The following is a 16,472-nucleotide window of genomic DNA, read 5'->3' on the forward strand; positions in this document are numbered from 1 at the left end:
CTCAGAAGATGTGGACTGTGACTGCACCATATATCTAGTCGGGAGTGGTGCTGACTGAAAACAGATGATTTGGAGCGATTCGCACGCCATCTGTTGGTCATTTTAAGGACTTATTGAACTACCCTCGTACCTTGATTTCTCTGAATCCCTTGAATTTTCTCGATTCTTCGAATTCCCTTAATTCTCTAAACCCCTTGAATCTTCTAAATTTCTTGAATTTTCGGAATTTCTTAAATTTTCGGAATGCCTTTTATTCTCCGAGTTACTTGAATTCTCTGTATTAATAGAATTCTCCGGATTCCTTAAATTCTCTTAATACCTTAAATACTCTGTATTACTTGAATTCTCTGAATACCTTGAGTTCTCTAAATTTCTTGAATTACCTGAATTTCTTGAATTCTCTGAATTCCTTCATTTATCTGAATTCCTTTAATTATTTTAATTCATTGAATTATCTGAATTCTTCAAATTATCTGATTTCATTGAATTCTCTGAAATCTTGAACTCACTGAATTCCTAAAATTCTCTTCATTTCTTGAATTCTTTTCAGAACATGAATTCCTGGAATCTTCTGAATACCTTGAATTCTTTAAATCCTCTAAATTCTTTGAATACTCCGGATTCTTCGAGGAGCCCAAAAATGAGCGACGCCATTGTTTAAAATGGGGTCGACCCCATATTTTAAAGCAGCCGAGAAATCAGAGATTCCATTGATATAGGGAAATTCTCGTAAAGAATGTTTTTTTACAATATTTCATATATACGTGTTAGAAAGGGGTTGATTCTAGTCGTTATGGGTTGATTTTACTAAGCGATCTTACAAATACCAAAAGTTATATTAATTTTTGGTAATAATTCTGTTGCATTTTAAACTTGTCTCAAAGATATTTATTTCGATCGAGAGATTCGTTCAATTTGCGTTTACTTTATCCTTTCCAGTAAATTGCAACCAACAAAATACATTGATTCCAATACTGATAGGATATTAAAACGAGCCCTAAACATTTTACAATTACTCTTGATCATTATGTTTTTACCACAAGAAAATAAGTAGATCTTATTTTTAGAATAGAATTTTCTATTGAAATTTTAAATCATAAAAAAAAACAACAAAAATCATAAATTGTGGATTCATTCGAGGGAGAGACGATTCCGTGGATTATTGATAGATCTCTCACATAAGATCTAGTTGAAATTATTTGGCATAAATTAAATGTTTATATTTTTTATGTTTCTTCGCACAATGTGGTCCTCATGTTTAAATAAGGTGCAAGGTCGTTACGAAAGAATACAATTTTATTTAATTTAAATTTAGCTTATTTTGTTAATAAGCATAAACTTTATTTGCACAACGAGGTCTTAACAATTAAGTTAAGTGCAAAGTCGTTACGAGAAAGTACAACTATATTTTATTTAAATTTGGCGACTGACTTTCCTATTCTCCTCTTTAAAGTTTTTTAGATCCATTTAATTTTATTAATTCCCCTGAATTTCTATGCACAACGAGGTCTTTATCGTAAAATAAAGTGCAAACTCGTTACAGTAAAATTGCGCACACTATTTCTTTTTACTTATTACAAATCCCCACACTAAACTGCAAACGTGCGCAACGAGGTCTCCACATAACCGTGGAGTTAAAAGTCGTTACAATCATGCATTAAAAAAAAACCTAAATTCAAAAAAAACTTAAGTCTAACTATCCGAATTCTGATGAATTTGGATAGTTTAGTTGACAGAAGTTTGTAATTAGAGGGCAGCGTCCTGTATGAGTGAGGCTTCCTCAATTAAGACTCTGTTTTCAATGGCAGGTGGATGAATGAACTACGAGACTCTCCCTTTGTAGATCCTCGAGTAAGAAGTCCTGGTAATTCAAGGTAATAAAAGCAAAGAGCAAAGAGCAAAGAGACCTGGTACCGGTATAACAATCAATTTATAGGGTGCATTTGGTCCCACGCTACCCCCACTTATTATCTGGTGGCGCGGGTAATCGATCGTATGATCGAATGATTTTGTGAATCATCCCTTAGCTCTACCTGGCTGTCCACTTTTGAGTCAGGAGCGTATCAACATAAATATTCGCCCGTGGCTTTATTATTAAATTCTAATTATAAAAATAGAACGGACTGTCTCAACGTTAATGGTTGGAGCCGAAAAATCGGATTGTGTATTTTCGAGGAGCTCAAATTTCAGACTCTTATTCACACTAGAAAATTCCTCAAAAGGTTATTTTTTACAAAGTTATATACGCGGTAGGGCCCATAGACCCGAGACTCCATTGACACTGGAATATTCTCAGAACAATTTTTTTTTTATAAATTCATGTCTACATTCTAGAGGGGGGTTTATTTTATACAATACGTGTTCAAGCCGTTATGGGCTGGAGTCCAAAAATCGGAGTTGGTATTTCCTAGTAGCTAAAAAATCAAACACAACTGACACTAGAAAATTATCGAAAAGAATTATTTTTACAATGTCATATCTACGTGATAGAGAGTGGTTGATTTTAGACGTTAATTGTTGAAGCCCAAAAATCGGGCTTTGTATTTTCGAGGAGTCTAAAATTCAGACTCCATTGATACTAGAAAATTCTCAGAAAGATAATTTTTTTACAAATTCATATCTACGTGGTGGAGACTGATTGACTTTAGACGCTAAGGGCTGGAGCCAAAAAATCGCAAATGCTATTTTCAAGCAGCCTAAAAATAAGATACTCCATTGACATAGAAAAATGCTCAAAAAAGTTATTTTTTGACAAAGTAATGTCTACGTGTTAGAGATGGTTTGATTTTAGCCTTTAAGGTTTGGAGCCCAATAGCCGAGAAGAGTATTTTCGAGGGGTCCAAAAATCGGAGATTCCATGGACACTGAAAAATTCTCAAAAGCATTATTTTTTGACAAATTTCTGTCTACTTGGTAGAGAGGAGCTGATATTATACGGTACGGGTTGCAGCTTAAAAGTTGGAGTGCGTATTTTCGAGGAACATAAAAATCAGAGACTCCACTGACACGGGGTAACACTCTCAAAGATTATATTTTGAAAAAGTAATATCTACGTGGTAGAGAAGGTTTGATTTTAGAACTTAAAGGCTGGACCCCAAAAGTCGGTGTCAGTGTTTTCGAGGAGCCCAAAAATCAGAGACTGAAAATTAGAGTCTGAAATTAATCCCTTCTGATCCACGTAGATATGACATTGTAAAAAATTATCTTTTTGGGGATTGTCCAGTGTCAATCGAGTTTCTGATTTTTGGGCTCCTAGAAACTACCTTCTCCGATTTTGGTCTCTAACACTTGACGTCTAAAATCAAAACCCCTCGACCACGTAGATATAAATTGGTCATAAAATAATTATTTTCCGAATTTTCCAATGTCAATGGCGTCTCTGATTTTTGGACTCCTCGAAAAATCCCTCTCCAATTTCTGGGCTCCATCCCTTAACGTCTAAAATCAACCCCGCTAGACGGCTAAATATGAATTTTTCAAAAGATAATCTTTTCGGGAATTTTTCTTTTGTGATATTTGGGCTGCTCGAAACTATTCTCTCCGATTTTTGGGTTCTAGTGCTTAACGTCTAGGATAAAACCAACTATAAGACGTAGATATGAATTAGTCATTAAATCATCTTTTTCCGAATTTTCCAATGTAAATTACGTCTCCGACTTTAGGGCTTCTCAAAAATATTCTTTCAGATTTTTGGGCTCCAACTATTAACTTATAAAATCAATACCTCTCTACCACGTAGATATGAAATTGTAAAAAAATAATAACTTTTTGTGATTTTTGGAGTGGTACTAGTCTCTGATTTATGGGCCCCTTTAAATACACCCTCCGATTTCCAGGCTCCAACCCTGAGCGTCTAAAGTCAATAAATCTAAACCACGTATATATGAAATAGTAACAAAAATCATCTTTTTGGGAATTATCCTGTGTCAATCGAGTTTCTGATTTCTGGGCTTCTTGAAACTACCTAATCCCATTTTGGGGCTCAAGCCCTTAGCGCCTAAAATCAATCCCGGTCTCCAACACGTAGATGTGAAATTGTAAAAAAAATAAACTTTTTAAGAATTTTCCAGCATCAATAGAATCGCTGATTTTTGGGCTCCTCGAAAATAACAACTCCGATTTTGAGGCCTCAAACCTGAGAGTCTAAAATTAACGCGTATCTACACGTAGTTATGAGCTTGTGAAAAAATCATGTTTTAAGAAATTTCCAGAGTCAACAGAGTCCTAACCTAACCGTTAGCGTCTAAAGTCAACACCTCTCTTAGACATAGATATGAAATTGTAAAAAAATAATTTTTTTGATAATTTTCCAGCATCAATAGAATCTCTAATTTGTGAGCTCTTCAAAAATAACAACTCCCATTTTTGGGCTCCAAACCTGAGTGTCTAAAATCAGCCCGTATCTGCGAAATAGTCAGGGAAAAAAATCATATTTTTGAGAAATTTCCAGTCTCAACAGAGTCTCTGATTTTTGAGTGCAACAGAAATATCTACATCGATTTTGGGGCTCTATGCGTTAGCGTCTAAAGTCAACCCCCCTCTCTTACACGAAGATATGAAATTGCAAAGACATAATTTTTTTGATAATTTACCAGCGACAATAGAATCCCTAATTTTTAGGCTACACAAAAATATCCACTCCTATTTTTAAGCTCCAAACCGGAGAGGCTAAAATCAACCCATATCTACCACATAGTTATGAAATTGTAAAAGAAATCATATTTTTGAGTAATTTCTAGTCTCATTATTCTCGGATTTTTGGGTTCCACGAAAATACCCAATTTGATTTTGGGGCTCTAACCGTTAGATTCTAAAGTCAACGATTCCCTTACACGCAGATATAAAATTGCAAAAAAAGTATCTTTTTGATAATTTTCCAGCATCAATAGAATCGCTGATTTTTAGGCTCCTCGAATATAACCACTCCGATTTTTCGGCTCTCCGAAAATAACCACTCCAATTTTTGGGCTCCAAAACTGACAGTCTAACATCAACTCGTATCTACCACGTAGTTAGGAAATTGTTAAAAAATTATGTTTTTAAGAAATTTCCAGTGGCAACAGTCATTGATTTTTTATTTCAACGAAAATATCTACTTTCATTTTAGGCCTCTAACAGTTAAATTCTAAAGTCAACCACTCTCTTACACGTATGTATGTAATTGCAAAAAAATAATCTTTTTGATCATTTTCCAGCATCAATATAATCACTCATTTTTGGGCACCTCGAAAAAAATCACTCCCATTTTTGGGCCCCATAACCGAGAATCTAAAGTCAACCCGTATCTACCACGTAGTTATTAAATTGTAAAAAAATCATATTTTTGGAAAATTTCCAGTGTGCACAGCGTTTCTGATTTTTGGGTTCCACGAAAATACCCACTTCAATTTTGGGGCTCTAACCGTTAGTGTCTAAAGTCAACCCCTCTTTTCGACGTAGATATGAAATTGTAAAAGAATCATCTTTTTTATAATATTCTAGCGTCAATAGAATCTCTCATTTTTGGGCTCCTCGAACATAACCACTCCCATTTTTGGGCTCCAAACCTGAGAGTCTAACATCAACTCGTATCTACCAGGCAGTTATGAAGTTGTAAAAAAAATCCTATTTTTATGAAATTTCCAGTGACAACAGTGTTTGGTTTTTGATTTCAACAAAAATATCCACTTTGATTTTGGGGCTCTAACCGTTAGCGTCTAAAGTCAACCCCTCTCTTACACGTAGATATGAAATTGCAAAGAAATAATCTTTTTGATAATTTACCAGCGACAATAGAATTCCTGATTTTTGGGCTCCTCAAAAATAACCAATCCCATTTTGGAGCTGCAAACCGAAGAGTCTAAAATCCACACGTATCTACCACGTAGTTATGAACTTGTAAAAAAACTATATTTTTAAGAAATTTCCAGTGACGGCAGTCTTTGATTTTTGAGTCCCATGAAAATATCTGCTTCGATTTTGGGGCTGTAAACGTTAGCCTCTAAAGTCAACCCCTCTCTTAGACGTAGATATGAAATTGTAAAAAAATAATAATTTGATAATTTTCCAGCATCCATAGAATCTCTAACTTTTGGGCTCCTCGAAAATAATCACTTCGATTTTTCGGCTCCCCGAGAATAACCACTCCGATTTTTAGGCTCCAAACATGAGAGTCTAAAATCACCCCATATCTACCACGTAGTTATGAAATTGTAATAAAAATTATATTTTTAAGAAATTTCCAGTGACAACAGTGTTTGATTTTTGAGTCCAATGAAAATATCCACTTCGATTTTAGGGATCTAACCATTAGCGTCTAAAGTCAACCCCTTTCTTAGACGTAGATATGAAATTGTAAAATAATAATCTTTTTGACAATTTTCCAGCGTTAATAGAATCTCTGATTTTTGGGCTTCTCGAAAATAATACCTCCGATTTTTGGGCTCCAAACCAGACAGTCTAAAATCAAAGCGTATCTACTATGTAGTTATGAATTGTAAAAAAATATAATTTTTGGGAAATTTCTAGTGTCAACAGAGTCTCTGATTTTTGGGTTCCACGAAAATACCCACTTCGATATTGGGGCTCTAACCGTTAGCGTCTAAAGTCAACCATTCTCTTACACGTAGATATGCAATTGTAAAAAAATAATCTATTTGATAATTTTCCAGCATCAATAGAATCTCTAACTTGTGAGCTCCTCAAAAATAACAACCCACATTTTTGGGCTCTAAACTTGAGTGTCTAAAATCAGCCCGTACCTACCACGTAGTTATGGAATTGTAAAAAAATCATATTTTTGGGAAACTTCCAGTGTTAACAGAGTCTCTGATTTTTGGGTTCCACGAAAATACCCACTTCGATTTTGGGGCTCTAACCGTTAAAGTCTGAATTCAACCCCTATCTTATAGGTAGATATGAAATTGTCAAAAAATAATCTTTTTGAGAATTTTCCAGCGTCAGTAGAATCGCTGATTTTTGGGCTCCTAGAAAATAACCACTCCGATTTTTGGGCTCCTGACTTGAGTGTCTAAAACCAACCGATATCTAAAACCTAGTAATGCAATTATAAAAAAATCGTATTTTCAGAAATTTCCAGTCTCAACATAGTCTCTGATTTTAGGGTTTCACTGAAGTATCCACTTCGATTTTGGGCTCCAAACCAGAGAGTCTAAAATCAACCCGCATCTACCAGGTTTTTTGGGGAAAAATCATATTTTGAGAAATTTCCAGTGTCAATAGAATCCCTGATTTTTGGGCTCATCGAAAAGAACCACTCCGACTTTTGGGCTCCAAACCTGAGTGTCTAAAATCAACCCGTATCCACCACGTAGTTATGAAATTGTAAAAAAATCATATTATTAGGAAATTTCCGGTATCAACAGAGTCTCCGATTTTTGGGTTCCGCAAAAATACCCATTTCGATTTTGGGCCTGTGACCCTTGACGCCTAAAGTCATCCCCCCTCTTACACGTAGATATGAAGTTTTCAAAAAATAATCTTTTTGATAATTTTCCAGCGTCAATAGAATCTCTGATTTTTGGGCTTCTCGAAAATGCTTACTCCGATTTTGGGGCTCCAACCCTTAGCATCTAAACTTAACCTCGCTCTTTTACGTAGATATGAAGTTGTAAAAAAATAATCTTTTGGAGAATTTTCCAGCGTCAATAAAAAGGCTGATTTTTGAGCTTCTCGAAAATAACCACTTCGATTTTTGGGCTCTAACCGTTAGCGTCTAAAGTCAACCCCTCTCTCACACGTGTCACGTCCCGTGATGTATATATATTTTAATATATTTATTTATATTTTTATATTATTGCATGATCATAATAATAAGCTCTTAATCAATATAAAGCAAATATTGTGTCAACAACTTGTAAGCTGACGAGAATAGATATAGTCAGAACATTGTAAGTAGTAGCATATAGAAAATAGAAATACTCAGCACGTTGGAGACTGGAGAACGCAGATATAGTATATATTGAATACTGTGACGGGGGCAAGAAGAGATTTGAGTTTTAAAAAGGGGTTGCGATGACACGTAGTCAGGGCGACGTTTCTTTATTCTAAGTAGTAAAAATTATGACAAGAACTGGTGCGCCGGGCCAAAGCGCTACAATATATAGCCCTTCTATCTTATCTAAATGCACGGGCGTATGCCACTTATACACGCCCCTTTGTAGACAGAGTTTTTGCCCTAAACCCTTTTAATAAAATGTAACTTTTTTATTTTTCATGTGCAGAGGTGCTTCTTCTACTGTAGGGTTGTTAGTGTAATTTACAGTAGGCGAAGGAGCATTATGAACGTTTGTATTCACACAGGATACGCAAATCTTTTTTGGAATACATTTTGATATCAATTTCTAGAATCCGCATTTGTATTATGTGTATAGCGTGATTAATATTATACTAGCATATCCTATATTTTACTACCATTCGAGAGTTTTCTCTGACAAAGTTGAAAATCCATAATGACTCCCTATTTTACTTAACAAATTCTCGGTGTCGTCTAAACTCAGTCTCATTTGTTTAAGTACATCGATTTACTTCTCTAGGTAGAGTGATTAGATGGCCCTCTAATATATCTAGTGAATTTTTATCGTAAGGTACATTATATGACATATTGTTATAAAAAAATTTTTTATACTCTAAGTTTCTTTCTAAACACAATTTTACAATATCTGTCCCTGTGTTGGTTAAAATATTACTTTCGCCGTGTAATTTAAAAGGTGAAAAGGTACACCTGGCTTTCTCTTGCGATTTTTTAATTATACTGGGGTCGCAATTGTCTGTCTCCATTAGTCTATAATCCGGTTGATTTTGATGGCAAATTTTATAATTGGCTAAGTCTTTACATTTATTTAGTGTGTCTTTATCAGTAGGTTTGTATCCAGTTTTAGTTCGAAGTATAAATTCGTGTTCGGAAATGAGGGCAAGGTGTGTATTTTGTAATTTTTGTGGAATAGGGATTATGTGGTTAATAATTTATTCTACTTTTTATAATATGGGTATTTTTATGACATATATAAGAGATTGATTGACTATCGCTACATTGACATCGCTGATATCGATAATGTGCTTATAACTTTCGTCGTCGGCTTCAAGGCGATACTTAGTTCTATGCATTGTTTCGAATCACCGAATAGTATCTGTTAACATTTGCGGTGTCAGTATCTGGGGGGGGGTGGAAAATTCCATGCTTTTCGTTATTTATTGCTGTTAATAATGTTTAAATATCTTCTGCTAATTCCTCTATTAAAATTGCACTAGTTAAAATTTTTTTTGTTATAAATAAATTCCTTGCATTATTATTGAGGTTTCTTCTAAATTGTTCAGCGTTACTAATTTCTTGTTTTAATTGAGTTTTTAATTCACCGTAATTAATCGAAGAAGAATCCAATAATACTTTTAATATTTTGATATGGTGCTCCAAGACTTGACCTATATTTTTGTTGTCTATGTATAATTGATCGAACCCCTCATTAATATGTTCAAGGTCGTTATTACTTAAAGTTCCAAACAGTGCCTTAGCTTTGTCCCCAATTACGTTTATTAATCCTCTTTTGTGTCGTTTGTTACCCATCACCTAGTTGAGTAGTTGAAGTTTATTTTTTGCCCTCTCATACCTTTCTCCTGTTAATCTAACCTCTTTTTCTTCAGCGCAGTTTGAGCAACACGCTCGAATCGCGAGTCTCATCATATCGCGAACTATATCTAACCTTTCTTGTAGGCTGGAATCATTGATACTTATCATTAGCTTCCAGGTTTCATGGTAAAGATGAGCTGTTCCTATTTCCTCAATAAATATGTTTCCGGTAATAGGTGTCAGAGTGTAATTTTCTTTCGTTGTCCAGATTTGTGTCAGAATTGTCAGAAATGCCAAGATCCTCATTCTATTAAAAGTAAGGCATGATCTGGTTAGCGTGAATTCTCGTTCTTTCGGTGTTAAACAATATTATGTAGTTATTGTTATCTAGCTTTTCGATTATGGTTGCGGGTCCTTTCCAGCTTGCAGAGAGTTTGTTAGTCGCATTATGGTTGACGTACTTGACCAGGTCTCCCGGTTCATAGATAGATTGCGGTAACACTATCTTGGAATCTTGGTACCTTTTGTATTTCTCTTTCTGAAATTCTAGATTTTCCTTTGCTTTCTGTAAGTACTGCTCATACTTTTCTTTCCACATATCGAGCAACTCCTGATATTTCCAATTCGTAGTAGTGGCCAAAGTTGATAGCAAATTAGCATTGGTTCTACCAAACGTGGCTGGGAACAGACTTATGCCAATTCCATCTTGCTTAGTGGTGTTGTAAGCGAGAGAAATTATTTTTAATATTTGGTACCACTCGGTTCGCGTGTCCTGCATACAGGTTCATAGTTAATATTTCAGCACAGGGTGAGCTCTTTCTAAACTAACGTTACTTCGGGGTTGATAAGCAGTTGTTTTCAGATGCTTTATTCTGAACAGGTTCTCGAAATTCTGGACTCGTTCGGAAACGAAGTTAGCTACTTTGTCTGTTTTTATTTGTCTGTACCGGTGCCTGGTGTTATTCAAAATTTTGGTGTTTTATATGAGGGCGTTGTATGCTGTACTTTTTGTGGGGTGAAAATGTTTTTTGAGGGATTTGAGGTGCATGTCACATCGGCGCTCTGAATCCTGTCTGTATTCTCGTTGGTTGAGCTTCTCGCAGCCACATCTCCATTTCTATCACATGATTTTGCGCTTCTGCTACATTACCGGTCTTTTGAGCTTTTACTTGCAGCCCTATCTCGCGTTTAAGGTTCAATAAATATCTTTTTAGACATTCTTTCTCTTCGATGTTGATCGCTAATTTTCTTTCCATAATTTTCGCAACGCAGAGACTGATCTGGTTTGTTTTAAATTTTGACGCAGGGTTTCAAAAAAATCTTCATATGAATTGATGGTGGTAAATCTGACAGATCTTTCCGCGTTTCCTAGAATTTTCTCGGATATCACAAGGTCTGACAAGAGATCGGGTTGACTACACTGTTTTTTCGCCTTTTTTACCATTTGGATGAAATCTTCTGTCCCTACGTCATCCTGCCCGTTAAGTGGTTTAATGTTACGTATAATAGGCTTGGATGGTACCTTGATTTTGAACGTTTAAAGGAAGCATAGGGCGAACGGGGTGACTGAATACTTCTCTATTCTGATAGACCGGTTGTATGTTTTGAGGGTTCGCGTAGTGCATAGTCCCAATAGGGCCCGCTAGAGTTCTGATTTCTTCCAACTTATTTTCCATTTCCTTTGACAAAAACTTATGCTAATTTCGTAACTATTCATTTTGGATAAGATGGTCTGTAGCATCTGTTCTGTTGTCGGAGGAGTAGGAGAGGATGCGGGGGGTGCCATTGTCGCAGTTCTGAAGGGTGTACTGATTTCGTCTAACACATCCGTCGAGTCAGAGTCACTAGTTTGGGTATCGTAATCTACGGATGTGCCCTTCCTGTACGCGTCGAACGCCAGGTCTTCTATCTTATCTGTTTTTACGAGAAATAGATATTTGTGTCACGCCAGCTTTACAATTCTCGATTCTACTCCAAATTTTTCTAATATTTCTCACTTAAAGGACCGCACTCTTACAAATTCACTTTTTATGTAATTAAACGCACAGTGGTCTGGAATTTGAATTTACCGTTCATAATCGCCCACAGGTCGTATTTCTTAACATTCATCGAGTTCTTGATCAAGTTGAACTTCAACTTTTTCCTATTCGAGCTTCAAGGATGCAATGAAAAGATCTGAGGACTCAAGGTGTTTGTGAATTAGGTCGTACATAGTATGCAATCGAGAGATTTTTCGTTTGTTGAACTGTCGAATGTACTTGATATCCTTGTTCCTGGCTTCAGAAGCTTCTTCGAACTAAAGTATGAAATTCGGACAGCATAAAATTCTCCATAGCTTTTCCCCCATTTGTTTTTCATGAAGTTACGTACAAAACAAATGAAAGATAAATGGCTTCTGAATACGCAAGTACAGCGTTATTGCACCTTATTTTCACTTGTTCCTCATTTATTTTCAGAAAGTTGTATAAAACAAATAAAAGATAGGTTACTTCTAAAAACGCAAGTACAGCGTTATTGCTATGAACAGTTTGCTACAGAAATTGTTATTAACAATTACGCAAAATATTATTTAATGTCCCATATCCAATTTTGGAATCAAGGTTAGTTTATTATCGGATAATTTCAATAAAAAACCGTCCTTTTTGCATGTAAAAAAATAAATCATAGTTTTGTTAAAAAAATTGTTTATAACAATCATATAAATTATTATTCATTTAATTTCGTTGGTTAGTCACCGCAATAAATGTCACTCTAATAATTATTGAAGGAAAAAACATTTTTTTCTACGAGAAAACGGCCGATTAGGAGACTTGTTTCACTAAATTGTTATAAACAATCTATGTTGTTTATGTTTGATAAAGCCTAAAGTATATAAATGGCTTCAAAAACTATTGTGAATTACTTTTTTCCAGAAAAATCAATTCAGCTATGAGAAAAACTCGTTTATAAAGAATTTGTTTATAGAAATTGTTTATAATAATTAAGTTAAATATTATTAAAATTAATTATTTTCTGTGAATAGATGTGCAATAATTCCGGCTGATAGTGAGTTTCTATCTGTACTTTTTCTTGAGGTAAAAATTCACAAAGCTAAAATGGTTAATTTTGTCACTATATTTGTTTATATATTGTTGCTGTGTAAAAAAAAAATTTTTTAATCAAACCACAATTCTCTTAAAAATTAATTGCTGAGCATTTCTTAATAAAAACTTTTAAATCGGTTAAGAAATACGACCTGTGGGCGATTATGAACAGTAAATTCCTATTCCAGACCACTGTGCGACGTATCACCCCCTTGCTGCTACTAACTTTTTCTTATCCTCTTCGAAGGAGGATGGTGAACCAGGCGTGACGACACGGCGTATCGGCGGCTTGCAGTGGCTACGTCTTCTGGGAATTGCTAACGAGGGTTTACAGCAGTATGTCACTTACCCAAGTTCCTTTTTCAGGTTACCGTGAACACTGGTTTACGTAAAATAGGGCCTACTTCAGTTTAGCCTCGAATTTTAGCAGTTTCCTTACTTGCCTGCTTTTCACGAGAAAAAAATTCGTAAATATCTCCTCGGATTTCTTCCTTATTCATGTAGAATTTTTCTTTTTCTTTCTTGACTCGCTCCAGGTATTTAGTTTCAAGATATTGCAGTTTCATCGTTTTAGCTGTGATCGTTTGCCACCATCCTGGCAGGATCGCCAAAATGTGACGGAGGCAAGTAGAGATTTGAGTTTTTAAAAAGGGGTCGCGCTGACACGTAATAAGAGCGACGTTTCTTAATCCTAAGTAGTAAAAAAGTATGACAAGAACTGGTACGCTGGGCCAAAGCGCTACAATACGAGGGGTGTTTTAAAAGTAAGTTTCTCTGCTCCGGGAAAAAAGCAAAACACAATTTTTAGGTTGAAGTAACACATGTATTTATTGTTTGACTTATAAACTATTTTTCTACATAGTCCCCTTGGACTTGAATACATTTTTATATCTGTTCTCAAGCTTTGACAAACGTTGTTTACAAAAATCCGTGCCCTGTTTTTTAAAGAATAATTTAACAAAGTCTTTCACTTCATCATTTGAATTGAAGTTATGATTGTGTGGATTAAAGTTCGACAAATATCGATTTTAGGAGGCATTGATCCAAAATTCTGTCAATTGTAAAGCGCTTATCCGCTAAAATGATTTTTTCGACTGCTGCGACTGTGTCATCTGTAAAGACGGTTTTTGGCCTGTCTGCACGCTGCTCATCATGAACTTCTCCGCGTCCCTCGAAAAAATATGTACGCCACCGGCGCATCATTTGCACACTCATGCATTTGTCACCATAAATATGCACTAATTCAGTGTGAATTTCTTGCCATTGAGCCCTCTTGCAGTTAAAAAGCGAATAACTGCAAGCAACTCACAAGTGGACACATTTTTAAAGGTAGCTCCATGGTTTCCGAGCCGGTACTGATAGACAAAATTTTTTTGACAGCTAAGACCCGTACCGTTCTTATCGGTATATCCTAAACTAAAACTATGTTCGGTCCCAGCTCGCTGGATGGCGCTGGGGCAAAACGGCAGACTAGGGAAACTTACTTTTTGAACACCCCTTGTATATAGCCCTTCTATCTTATCTTAATGCGTGGGCGTATGCCACTGTTACAACACGTTGTAAGCCGTATAGTATATCTACATATATTCGTGACGTATGCGTACACAGCGACGTCCCAGTATGCCGAGACGTGCATTAGACCCTTTAAAATCCGAAAGTACCAGCATGGACCGGTTATTAGTTCTTCTCTATTTCCTACGATTTTCTCGGACTCAAGCCGTCTAAGTCCAGTGTCTCAAACCGGAATTCCTCGTGTATTGGCGTGTGTACCCTTGTGACAGTGTTGTATACTGGGAAACCCGAGTCTGAGATTTCCCGCTTTGGCTTACTCCTACACCCAAAATTAACAACAACCAAGAATCAACCTACTTTTGGAACATCCAGTCAAATTTACACCTCCTTACTCTCTACCACTACGCAGAGGTCACAGTAGCAATTCTGGCAACCTGGACCTTAAGAAATCTTCAATTATAATAAATCAATGGTAAGCAATGTTTATAGTCAGTTCCGAAATTCCGTTTTTTAAACTCCTTGGCCTACAATAAAGCTGATCCTTTTATTTTAAGGTACTGGCCAAGGACTAAACTCGTCTTCCGTCAAATTCGTGCTGTGCGTAAATTCTATTTTGTAATTGTTTATAATAAATTACTTTCACATATTATTATTGGCCACTCTTTCCTCTTCGCTGTGCAAGACCTTCAATATCAACTAAAATGAGGAACCTATTTAAAATAGGAAGTATTTTATGGTCTTCATGACGTAACATACAACCTTTTTATGGTGCATCGGCCGGGAAACCAAAATAAAACCAAAACCAAAATAAAAAAGAGATTGATTTAAAATAAATTCTTCTTATAAACATTTTTTGACCACAAAGAATTTGACTGAAGACAGGTAGTTTATATTATGCATTTATTATTGCTTTTTAATATGTGCAAAATTATAACAAATCCCGAAAAAAACCTATAGATATTTAGGAAGTGTTCGACAAAATATAACTAGAAATTTGGCGAAACAAAATTCGCAATTAGTTCAGGAGGTAGAATTTTATAAGGACAGGCGTTATAAGAAAAATCATATAAAAATAAATAAAGAATTAATTAAATTACACGTGGAATTCAGTAGTGATACATCCGAAAATGGTGATTTTGATTGCTCTGGAAATATTAAGTTATTTAACACAAATTTGAGTTTAATTAGTTCTGCTTTAGACCAAAATAAAACTTTAACATTAGAAGATGTCATAGATTACTAGACCAATGTAAAATCATTGTTAAGTTTAACGCTTTCCCATAAAAAATTATAGGGAAATACAAAAAGAAGCATCATTTCAGAATTTTAATCGCGAATTGATCATAAGTCAGCATAATAGTGACTATGCGACGTAGCAAGCGACGAAGACTCAACGAAACCAATAAATATGACATTACCAACTAATCAACAAATTTCCCTTCGCGGCTCAATTGAAATAATCCCTCTTTTTTATGGAAGTAACATCCCTTTAGCCTATTTTATAGAAGGATGTACAGAGGCAAAAGCCATAATTCCTACACAGGCTCATGATAATCTTGCTAGATTAGTCAGAAGTAAATTAACTGGAGAAGCGCGAAATTGCATATTTGGAAATACTTTTCGAACGTTACACGAATTAATTGAAAAATTGAAAAAGGTTTATGCCCCTGCAAAATTTTATACCAGCTGGAAGGAGAACTAGGTAATATATTTATGTCGGATAAAGAAAACGTTATATCATTCGCTGCAAGAATAAAAGAATTAGCGGATAGGATAGAGGACGCGCATAAATTAGACAGTGATGGTGTCACAGATGATACATTTAAAGCAAATTTAGAAGATGTTGTTAATAAATGTTTTAAAAGGGGATTACGTTCGGAAATCGAAATAACATTAAAAGATAATGCAGGTGAAACTTTTAAAACTCTTATTAACGAGCCTCTCGAAATTGAAAGAAAATTGAATGCTTGTTCAGAATTTCGAAAAAATAAGGCAAATAAATCTTTAGAAGAAGAATCGGATTCGCGAGTTATTACAAAAAATAATAAATTTAATGTTGCTCAGGACATTATAATATCATGTTTAATTTGTGGAAGACTAGGAGATATGACCGAAAAATGTTATTATCTCGAGAACTTTCATAAACAGATTTTCCGAAAATCGTTCAATTCAAAACCAATTTTTACGAAATAAGCCTCAAGGAAACTTTAATAATTACGAGGGTGGATTGATAAGTTTCCGGCCTGACCAAGAAAAACAACGTTTTTAAGAATTTTTTTTTTTATTTCTCAACATAATCTCCTCCAAGGCTG

Source organism: Belonocnema kinseyi, chromosome 5 (genome assembly GCF_010883055.1).
Source record: "Belonocnema kinseyi isolate 2016_QV_RU_SX_M_011 chromosome 5, B_treatae_v1, whole genome shotgun sequence".
Taxonomy (NCBI): Eukaryota; Metazoa; Arthropoda; class Insecta; order Hymenoptera; family Cynipidae; genus Belonocnema; species Belonocnema kinseyi.